This window comes from Puma concolor, chromosome A2 (genome assembly GCF_028749965.1).
Source record: "Puma concolor isolate L17-30 chromosome A2, mPumCon1.1.hap2, whole genome shotgun sequence".
NCBI lineage: Eukaryota > Metazoa > Chordata > Mammalia > Carnivora > Felidae > Puma > Puma concolor.
In genome coordinates, this window is record NC_141668.1 from 125,816,216 (window position 1) to 125,827,734 (window position 11,519).

An 11,519-nucleotide genomic window follows, 5' to 3' on the forward strand; every position below is an offset into this window, starting at 1 on the left:
AATCACATTCAACATTTGATATTTCTGCCTGAATAATGTTTACTTGCTGATTGATTATATGAGAATGGTAAAAACTAAGGGCAGGGTAGTTTCTGTAGTAATTACTCTTTTCTCCTTTCTCTTCCTCCTGCTGTAGTGTTTTGACTTTGTGTACATATCCTATATAGTGGCCTCTTTGTCTGACATTGGGTAAACACACACGTGGTCCTGGCTCAGGCCCCACCCTATTCCAGATGCTGGGGGTACAGTGAAGGACCATACTCAGTTTCAGTGCTAGTAACTTCTTCCTGAACCCACATGTTATGACATTGTCTTTCTCTGATCAGATGTGGAAATTAACTCAGAGGGGTTAAGAGGAAGACTGTCCTCTGATTCAGTTCCAACCTGAAGAGGTTGCTAAGATACTTTGAATATCTAATGATCTTGGAAGACATAGCAAGGGTGTTAAAGCACATGTAATCATCCAGGCCTTTTGTTATCTCGAAACCTGGGCATGGCCAATAAGTCTAGCACCTTATAAGAAGGAACCAGACAGATGTAAATAAAGACTCAGGTTAGAATTCAAGCAGCTTTATGTTGCTTCTTCCTCTCAGGCCTTCAGCAAAACACAGAGAATGTCCATCTTCTTAAACTGAACTTGAAATTTCATAACACAAAGGTTTTTTCAGTGCTGGTTTCCCTTCTAAACACTTCACAATGCCATATGGAAAGATTGAGATTTTAGCAGCTAACTATTTTTGTATTTTCTATTATGATTAAAGTTTAACGATAATCCTGCTTTATCTCAGTAGGGCTTCTGTTTTCTAAGTACTTTCATGGATGTGACCTGGTTCAGCCTCACTGTGACCCCATTGGATAGACAGGACAGGAAGGTGCTTCATTGTACAGATAACGAAATTCAGACTGGGAAGAGTTAAGTCCCCCCCACCCCAATACACACATAATGAGTTGACCTGTTCACCTTAGTTTTTAGATATTCCTGAGTGAAATTAGGAGAGAACGGTAGGAAATATAAGACAGCATTATATATTGTATCTTCTTCTGAACTGTAGTAGCCGTTGTGGTCCCTTAGACTGTCTCTACAATCTAAATGAGGCAAGGCTAGGCAGGTGCTAACAGTTCCTTGAATAAAGTGATTTTTTTTCAATGACCTAATAAGTTATATGTCAAATTTTAAGTACTCTATGTATTTTCAGTCCACTATAACCCATTATAATATACTAAGCAACTCTTACATTAATTTTTACTGCACTTATTTTACACAGTGAAGTCCTGATGGTAGAAACTGAACTATTGGATAACATTTCTCCAAACTGGCCTGATTTATTGGTTAATCTTTCAGTCATAGCTACACATGAATATAAAATGCGTCCTTTTGCCTGAGACAATGTGAACACATATTCTCAATGGAGTGTTTTAAAGTGGTGTTTTTACTCTTTTTTTATTTATACTGAAAGTTTTCTAAATCAGATTTTATGAAAGCTCCTAGAGTATATGGACCCCACCCATGGAGATAACCTATTTACACATGTATGCAGTTAAAAGCACAAACTGTAGGGACTCCTGGGTGGCTCAGTCAGTTAAGTGCCCAACTCTTGGTTTTGACTCAGGTTATAATCTCACAGTTTGTGGGTTCGAGCTCTGCCTCAGGCTCTGAGTTGACAACGTGGAGCCTGCTTGGGATTATTTCTCTCTCCCTCTCTCTCTCTGCCCCTTCCCCACTCTCAATCTCTCTCTCGAAATAAATACAAGTAAACATTTAAAAAAAAACATGAACTGTGGTATTGTACCACTTGTATATATCAGTAATAAACTGTGTAACATTACAGAAATGACTTAATCTCTGTAAGAATTGTCTTCATTTTCCATATGGGATAGGAAATGAATGATCTGACCTATCCTATGGGCTTGTTTAGGAGATTACATGATAAAACAATTGGAAAAAGTTTCAGTCACAACTATATCCTGACCATAGTTAACACTCAGGACATATCTATTGTTATTATTATTCAGTGTCATTTACCCAAAGTGGCTTAGATGACAACATACAAGAGAATGTAAAAGAGAACCAGGGTGAAAAATCCAAAGACTTGTATATTACTGTCCATCTGCTGCTGTAATAAATTACCACTAATCTGGTAGTATAAAACAGAATGAATTTATTACCTTACAGCACCTTACAGTGCTATAGGTCAGAAATCTGAAATCAGTTTCCCTGGGCTAACACCAGGTGTGAGTATGTCTGCATTCCTTCTGGAGGCTCTAGTAGAAAATTTGTTCCTTGTCTTTTCCAACTTCTAGAGTGATCTCTTCTTCCATCTTCAAAGCCAGCAATGGCTGGCCAAGTCTTACACTGATGTTCCTCTTCTGTTGTCAAATATCACTCTGCCTCCCTCCTATAAGGACCCTTGTGATTACATTGGGTTCTCCCAGATAATCCAGAATAATCTCAAAATTCTTAATTCCATTTGCAAAGCCCCTTTGGCCATGTAAGGCAACATCTTCATAGGTTCTGGGGATTAGGATGTGGATATCTTGGTGGAGGCATACTAGCCTACCAAAGTTTATGCCAAATATATGCCATTATAACCATGTGTTAAAGTTCTTGGACTCCATTTATTGCAGAGTTCCAACTCAGAGACTTCTTTCTCTTACCATTAGTGCTATTCGAATAAACTTGATTCTCTAGTTCTTAGTAGCCCACTGCCAGTTAGAAATAGTCATTGTGTGCCTGGGAAAGACCTGAAAACTGGGATCTCACTTTAGCTCACATTCCAATGACCAAGACATGGTCACATGCCTGCACACAGCTCAGCTCAAAGGATCTGGGAAATAGAAGCTGGGCCCACAAGAAAAAAAGAAAGAGAGGTTCATAAATCCATACCAGTGTCTATCACATTCTGCAGGTGTTGTAATCACACAAGTTAGATATAAGGGCAGAGTAGGTCCTAGAGGGAAAAATCACTGAAAGGGAATAGAAAAACAACTAAGATAAGCTCCCACTTCATAGTTTGCCACAGACACATAGGGAAGAGAGTGAGGAAGACCTGAGCGTCTAAAATCAATGACATATGCTGGCGTGACTACATGAGCCTTGACTGATGAGCTGAACCATCTCCTAGAAGATCTCAGAATTACTATGCTAAGTCCCAGACCAGATCACAGAGTCCAGTGAACAGAGCCCCATCAAATACAAATAGAACTGTTTCCCCAGTGCAACATGAACAATCCAATGTTTAGGATACCAAATCGATGCTTTCAAAAAGTAAAGGGCATACCTAGTGGTACCTTGTAAGTGGAGGAAAACAGTTTCCTTTTTTGCTTTCTATAACTACTTACTAGATATTGAAAGCAGAAAGAAATTAGAGAATCGAAAAGTGGCCTCAAAGCACAGAGAGTCCAGTGAACTCAGGGAGACTGATCGACAGGTTGAGTTTTTCCGGCACCTCCCCTCTCTCAGTACAAAACCTCCCTGTTGCTCCTATATTGCAGCAATACTCTTCTTCCCATTCTGTTGTGATTTGTTTTAGATAGAATTGGGAATATAAGGTTACCTTTCTCTGGGTTGAGGAATAGAAAAATGAAGCAGGAATGCAAAGTCACCACCAAGTTACTGGTAAAGTCCTGGTAAAGTAAAACAGTTGGTGAGAAAAGAAATAAACCATGCTCTTCCAAAGAAAATAAAACATCAGGCTAGGTCATGGGTTTTAAAGCCAGATGTCTAATATCATGTCATCTGCAAAAAGTGAAAGCTTGACTTCATCTTTGCCAATTTTGATGTCTTTGATTTCCTTTTGTTGTCTGATTGCTGATGCTAGCACTTCCAACACTATGTTAAACAACAGCAGTAAGAGTGCACATCCCTATCGTGTTCCTGATCTCAGGGGGAAAGCTCTCAGTTTTTCCCCATTGAGGATGATATTAGCTGTGGGCTTTTCATAAATGGCTTTTAGGATGTTTAAGTATGTTCCTTCTATTCTGACTTTCTCGAGGGTTTTTATTAAGAAAGTATGCTGAATTTTGTCAAATGCTTTTTCTGCATCAATTGACAGGATCATATAGTTCTTATCTTTTCTTTTATTAATGTGTTGGATCACATTGATTGATTTGAGAATGTTGAACCAGCCCTGCAGCCCAGGAATGAATCCCACTTGATCATGGTGAATAATTCTTTTTATATGCTGTTGAATTCGATTTGCTAGTATCTTATTGAGAATTTTTGCATCCATATTCATCAGGGATATTGGCCTGTACTTCTCTTTTTTGCTGGGTCTCTGTCTGGTTTAGGAATCAAAGTAGTGCTGGCTTCATTGAATGAGTCTGGAAGTTTTCCTTCCCTTTCTATTTTTTGGATTAGCTTGAGAAGGATAGGTATTATCTCTGCTTTAAATGTCTGATAGAAGTTCCCTGGGAAGCTGTCTGGTCCTGAACTCTTATTTGTTGGGAGATTTTTGATAACTGATTGAATTTCTTCGCTGGTTATGGGTCTATTCAAGTTTTCTATTTCTTCCTGTTTGAGTTTTGGAAGTCTGTGGGTGCTTAGGAATGTGTCCATTTCTTCCAAGTTGTCCAGTTTGTTGGCATATAATGTTTCATAGTATCCCTGATAATTGCTTGTATTTCTGAGGGATTGGTTGTAATAATTCTATTTTCATTCCTGATTTTATCTATTTGGGTCATCTCCCTTTTCTTTTTGAGAAGCCTGGCTAGAGGTTTATCAATTTTGTTTATTTTTTTCAAAAAACCAACTCTTGGTTTCATTGATCTGCTCTCCAGGTTTTTTAGATTCTATATTGTTTATTTCTGCTCTGATCTTTATTTCTCTTCTGCTGAGTTTGGGATGTCTTTGCTGTTCTGCTTCTATTTCCTTTAGGTGTGCTGTTAGATTTTGTACTTGGGATTTTTCTTGTTTCTTGAGATAGGCCTGGATTGCAATGTATTTTCCTCTCAGGACTGCCTTCGCTGCATCCCAAAGCATTTGGATTGTTGTATTTTCATTTTCATTTGTTTCCATATATTTTTAAATTTCTTCTCTAATTGCCTGGTTGACCCATTCATTCTTTAGTAGGGTGTTCTTTAACCTCCATGCTTTTGGAGGTCTTCCAGACTTTTTCCTGTGGTTGATTTCAAGTTTCATAGCATTGTGGTCTGAAAGTGTGCATGGTATGATCTCAATTCTTGTATACTTATGAAGGGCTGTTTTGTGACCCAGTATGTGATCTATCTTGGAGAATGTTCCATGTGCACTCAAGAGGAAAGTATATTCTGTTGCTTTGGGATGCAAAGTTCTAAATATATCTGTCAAGTCTAAATACATCTGATCCAATGTATCATTCAGGGCCCTTGTTTCCTTATTGATCCTGTGTCTAGATGATCTATCCATTGTTGTAAGTGGAGTATTAAAGTGCCCTGCAATTACCACATTCTTATCAACAAGGTTGCTTATGTTTGTGAGTAATTGTTTTATATATTTGGGGGCACCTCTATTCGGTGCATAGACATTTATAATTGTTAGCTCTTCCTGATGGATAGACCCTGTATTTATTATATAATGCCCTTCTTCATCTCTTGTTACAGCCTTTAATTTAAAGTCTAGTTTGTCTGATATAAGTATGGCTACTCCAGCTTTCTTTTGACTTCTAGTAGCATGATAGATAGTTCTCCATCCCCTCACTTTCAATCTGAAGGTGTCCTCAGGTCTAAAATGAGTCTCTTATAGACAGCAAATAGATGGGTCTCGTTTTTTTTATCCATTATGATATGTCTTTTGGTTGGCGCATTTAGTCCATTTACATTCAGTGTTATTATAGAAAGATATGGGTTTAGAGTCATTGTGATGTCTCTAGGTTTCATGCTGGTAGTGATGTCTCTGGTACTTTGTCTCACAGGATCCCCCTTAGGATCTCTTGTAGGGCTGGTTTAGTGGTGATGAATTCCTCCAGTTTTTGTTTGTTTGGGAAGACCTTTATCTCTCCTTCTATTCTAAATGACAGACTTGCTGGATAAAGGATTCTCGGCTGCATATTTTTTCTGTTCATCACATTGAAGATGTCCTGCCATTCCTTTCTGGCCTGACAAGTTTCAGTAAAGAGATCTGTCACTAGTCTTATCAGTCTCCCTTTATATGTTAGAGCATGTTTATCCCTAGCTGCTTTCAGAATTTTCTCTTTATCCTTGTATTTTGCCAGTTTCACTATGATATGTTGTGCAGAAGATTGATTCAAGTTACATCTGAAGGGATTTTTCTGTGCCTCTTGGATTTCAATGCCTTTTTCCTTTCCCAGATCAGGGAAGTTCTCAGCTATGATTTTTTCAAGTACACCTTCAGCACCTTTTCCTCTCTCTTCCTCCTCTGGAATCCCAATTATGCATATATTATTACATTTAATTGTGTCACTTAGTTCTCTAATTCTCCCCTCATACTCGTGGATTTTTTATCCCTCTTTTTCTCAGCTTCCTCTTCTTCCATAATTTTATGTTCTAATTCACCTATTCTCTCTGCCTCTTCAATCCGAGCTGTGGTCACCTCCGTTTTATTTTGCAGCTCATTTATAGCATTTTTAGCTCCTCCTGACTGTTTCTTAGTGACTTGATCTCTGTAGTAATAGATTCTCTGCTGTCCTCTATACATTTTTCAAGCCCAGTGATTAATTTTATGACTATTATTATGACTATTATTTTAAATTCATTTTCTGTTATATTGTTTAAATCGTTTTTGATCAGTTCGTTAGCTGTCGCTACTTCCTAGAGTTTCTTTTGAAGAGAATTCTTCCATTTCGTCATTTTGGATAGTCCCTGGTGTGCCTCAGAACTACAGGGCTCTTCCTCTGTGCTGTCTTGAATAACTTGCGGTGGTGGGCGGGGCCGCAGTCATACCTGATGTCTGCCCCCAGCTCACTGCTGGGGCCACAGTCAGACTGGCGTGTACCTTATCTTCCCCTGTCCCAGGGGCAGGACTCACTGTGGAGTGATGTGGCCCCTGTCTGGGCTACTTGCTCACTGCCAGGCTTGTGGTGCTGCTTCGATGGGATCTGGTGTATTAGCCCGGGTGGATCTGCAAGGTGCACAAGGGCAGGAGGTGCAGATGCAGCTTGCTTTGCCTTCGGTGGTCTGCTTCAGGAGGGGCCCTGCAGCACCGGGAGGGAGGCAGACCCATTGGAGGGATGAATCCCCAGAAGCACGGCATTGGGTGTTTGCACGCGGTGCAAGCAAGTTCCCTGACGGGAACTGGTTCCCTTTGGGATTTTGGCTGGGGGATGGGCAAGGGAGATGGTGCTTCCCAGCACCTTTATTCCGCGCCAAGCTGAGCTCTGTCCTCTGGGGCTCAACAACTCTCCCTCCCGTTGTCCTCTAGCCCTCCCACTCTCTGAACAGAGCTGTTGACTTATAACCTTCCAGATGTTAAGTCCCCCTGGCTGTCAGAACACACTTCGTCTGGCCCCTCCGCTTTTGCAAGTTAGACTCAGGGGCTCTGCTTTGCCGGATGGGCTGCCCCTCCACCTCCCAGGCTCCCTCCCACCAGTCTGTGTAGTGCGCACTGCCTCTCCGCCCTTCCTACCCTCTTCCGTGGGCCCCTCGTCTACACTTGGCTCTGGAGAGTCTGTTCTGCTAGTCTTCTGGCAGTTTTCTGGGTTATTTAGGCAGATATGGGTGGAATCTAAGTGGTCAGCAGGACGCGGTGAGCCCAGCGTCCTCCTATGCTGCCATCTTCCTTCGAGAATTGGCACTTTAAATACAAAGAGCAAGGGGAGCGCCTGGGTGGCTCAGTCAGTTAAGTGTCTGACTTCAGCTCAGGTCATAATCTCATGAGTTCAAGCCCCACTTCGGGCTCTGTGCCGACAGTTTAGAGTCTGGACCCTGCTTCAGATTCTCTGTCTCCCTCTCTCTCTGTCCCTTCCCTGCTCGCTCACTCTCTCTCTCTCTCTCTCTCACACACACAAATAAACACTTCAAAAAAAATTCAATAAATAAAATGAGAAAAAAAAAGTTTTCAAAAGGATTGTGTGCCAACAGCGTTCCAAGCATGCTGATTACTTTACATCACTTACCTCATGTAATCCTTAAGTGACAGATTTACGAGGGGGAATTACCATAGTTAGTCTCCTTTGCAAGGCACCTGACTCTTGCCACACAGACCAGATAAATCCATTGATAATTTCCCATAGTGTGGGATAATACTGCCCTGGTTGTTTGAAGATAATTTTAGTTGTAAACGACATTAAATAACATTAATTAAGTTTGTGAAAAAAGTGACTTGTCGACCTTTTTTATACCATAAAGAGAATCTCTCAGCATGCTGTTGGCATGTCTTTAACTCCTCTAACACTTTTTTTATGTGTAAGTTTTTTTTTAAGCTTATTTATTTAGTTTGAGAGAGAGAGAGAGAGAGAGAGAAAGAGAGCTTGGGAGTAGGGGAGGGGGAGAGAGAAACCTAAGCAGGCTCCATATTGTCAGTGCAGAAACTGATGTGGGGTTCAAACACACAAACCGTGAGATCATGACCTGAGCTGAAATCAAGAGTGGGATACTTAACCAACTGAGCCATACAGGCTCTCCTTCCCTCTACTAACACTTTTTAGTCTCCCGGAGAGCAGACCTCAGATTCTGATGAGATTTCTGTAGCCAATACCACCTAGCTAGAACTTCATAACTGTTTTTGCTTTTAGTGTATGTTTTTTTTTTTTAACTTTTTAAATATTTATTTATTTTTGAGAGAGAGAGAGAAAGACAGAGCACGAGGCGGGGGGTGGGGGGAGCAGAGATAGAGGGAGACATAGAATCCAAAACAGCCCCAATGTGGGGCTCGAACTCACAAACCATGAGATCATGACCTGAGCTGAAGCTGGGCACTCAACTGACTGAGCCACCCAGGCGCCCCCTTTTAGTGTGTTTTTAATTGCTTTCTAGTTACTGCTGCACTTCATTTATGGAAAGAGAATACATATTTCCTCTTAAAATAAGTGCATGTCCACTTATTATAACTTTATTTCCATTCAAAATAGCTTTAAGGTATGTACCTGAAACTGATGCAGTGTTATATGCCAGTTATATCTCAGGCGATCAATCATTCAATTAGAAGAAGGGGTAATAAGATAGGAAAGGGGTTCCTGTGAGGCAAGTAAGAGGTAGACAGAATGTTACTCAGCACATCTACATGGGAGTCTCCCCCCATGTGATGTCAGGGTGAAAACTAGGGTTAAGAGGACAACTACATAGCGGAGTGAAGGAGATAGGGCTGTCTCAGGTGGTTTCCAGGTTTCAGATTAGATGTAACCTTTCTAAACCTGGATTCCTGGAAGAATCAAGCTCCAATGTACAGAGTTATCTACTGTATGTTGTGAATCAACTGCTCTCTTAATAAGCATCTAGAATGGTTCTACATATGTGCAAAGGAAAAAAAATAGCTTCCAGGAGTATTAGTAAATAATAGTACAAGTGGTGGAAAATGATCAAAGTTCTTCAGAGTGGTCGAAACATAAACATCATAGAATGATCGAAACTTAAGACATTCTCTACTGAAATACAATACAGGAGCCCTTACAGGAGCCACTGTAAAAGGGACTACTGCCCATAAGAAAGAGCCACAGTCCAGCCATTTTCCGGGGTGGGGGGCAGTTTTGTCCCCCCTGGAGACATTTGGTTGTGTCTGGACACATCTTGGTTGTCACAATTTTGAGGGTGGTTGTGGGGATTGTGTTACTGGCATCTAGTGCCTAGAGACCAGGGATGTTGTAAAACCCTAGGACAGCCCACAATGGGAGTCGTCTACCCTATCCGTCAATAGTGCCAAGGTGGAGAAAATGCTCTATCCTGACTGTGCTGGGGGTAATTCAGCTGCTGCTGCTTGTCTTGTCTGAAGGCCAAGTCCCTATTTGATAAAGTTCACATGTCACATTAGAGCTGGCAATTCTTGGGTGTTTGACCTTTGGATGAACTTTTCTACTTGTTCTAGACAAATTATTTAATTATAAAGTATCTTCTATTTTAACTTTTAATTCAGAAAGTGTACCAGCAGTGAGCTGCATTCTTGCCCCTGGTCCTTTTATAACTAGATGCACAGACCTTTTGCTACCCGTTTTTTAATTGTTTCAGCTTTAAAAAGGAATCTCGTGTGGGTGATTCTGATCAAAGGAGTGTGGCAGTTTTTATTTCATCTGTTTGGACCATTTCATTGCAAATGGTCCTACAATTTTTGCCCTTTAATGTATCATAGACTTTAATTTGTAAATCTACATTTTGCTTTGAAAATATTTCTAGCCTGCATGGCTCTTTTGTGTTACAGTAGTCATTTCTCTCCATCCGCCTTCTCTCCCACCTAAGTGCGTGCCACCACCCCATGGAAGATTCAGTGGACACAGACATGAGCCCCCTAAGGCTCCAGAACTATCTTTTTGGTTGTGAATTAAAGGCTGACAAAGATTATCACTTTAAGGTAGATAATGATGAAAACAAGCACTAGTTATCTTTAAGAACAATTAGTTTAGGGGCTGGTGCAAAGGATAAATTGCACATTGTTGAAGCAGAAGCAATGAGTTATGAAGGCAGTCCAATTAAAGTCACATTGGCAACTTTGAAATGTCTTTACAGCTAACGGTTTCCCTTGCGGGCTTTAAAATAACACCACCTGTGGTCTCATGATTGAAATGTGGTTCAGGGCCTGTGCATATTAGTGGACAGTGCTTCATAGCTGTGGAGAAAGATGCAGAGTCAGAAGATCAAAAGGAAGAGGATGTAAAACTCCTTAGTATATGTGGAAAGCCTTCTGTCTCTGGATGTGGTAGTAACATTCCACAGAAAAAAGTAAAATTTGGTGCCAGTGGAGATGATGACGATAATGATGATGATGATGATGATGATGATGACTTTGATGATAAAGAAGCTGAAGAAAAGCCTCCAGTAAAGAAATCTATATGAGATACTCCAGCCAAAAATGCACAAAAATCAGACCAGAATGGAAAATACTCAAAACCACCAACACCAAGATCAAAAGGTCAAGCATCTTTCAAAAAACAGGAAAAGACTCCCAAAACACCCAAAGGACCTAGTTATGTAGAAGACATCAAAGCAAAAATGCAACCAAGTGTGAAAAAAGGTGATTCTCTTCCTAAAGTAGAAGTCAAGTTCATCAGTTATGTGAAGAATTGCTTCTGGATGACTGACCAAGGGGCTATTCAAGATCTCTGGCAATGAAGGAAGCCTCTTTAAGACATTAGTTTAAACAGTTTGTTACAATTTTCCATCTTATTTCATTTCTGTAACAGTTGATATCTGGCTGTCATTTTTATAATGCAGAGTGAGAATTTTCCAAGTCCTAGCAATCAGACAAAACAAAGAAACAAAAAGCATACAAATCAGCAGGGAGCAAGTCAAACTTTTATTCTTAGTAGACAACATTCTTAGTAGACAACTCTATGTGGAACACACAAGAGATACCAAAAAAACTGTTAGAACTGATTCATGAATTCAGCAAAGCCACAGGATATAAAATGACTGTACAGAACTCAGCTGCATTTCTATAC

At 40.4% G+C, this 11,519-nt stretch overlaps 1 pseudogene; it reads left to right on the forward strand.

The window, feature by feature from the left end:
• The first annotated feature begins 10,336 nt into the window (after window positions 1-10,336).
• Window positions 10,337-11,310, forward strand: LOC112859097 (nucleophosmin-like; annotated as a pseudogene).
• The last annotated feature ends 209 nt before the right edge of the window (window positions 11,311-11,519 follow it).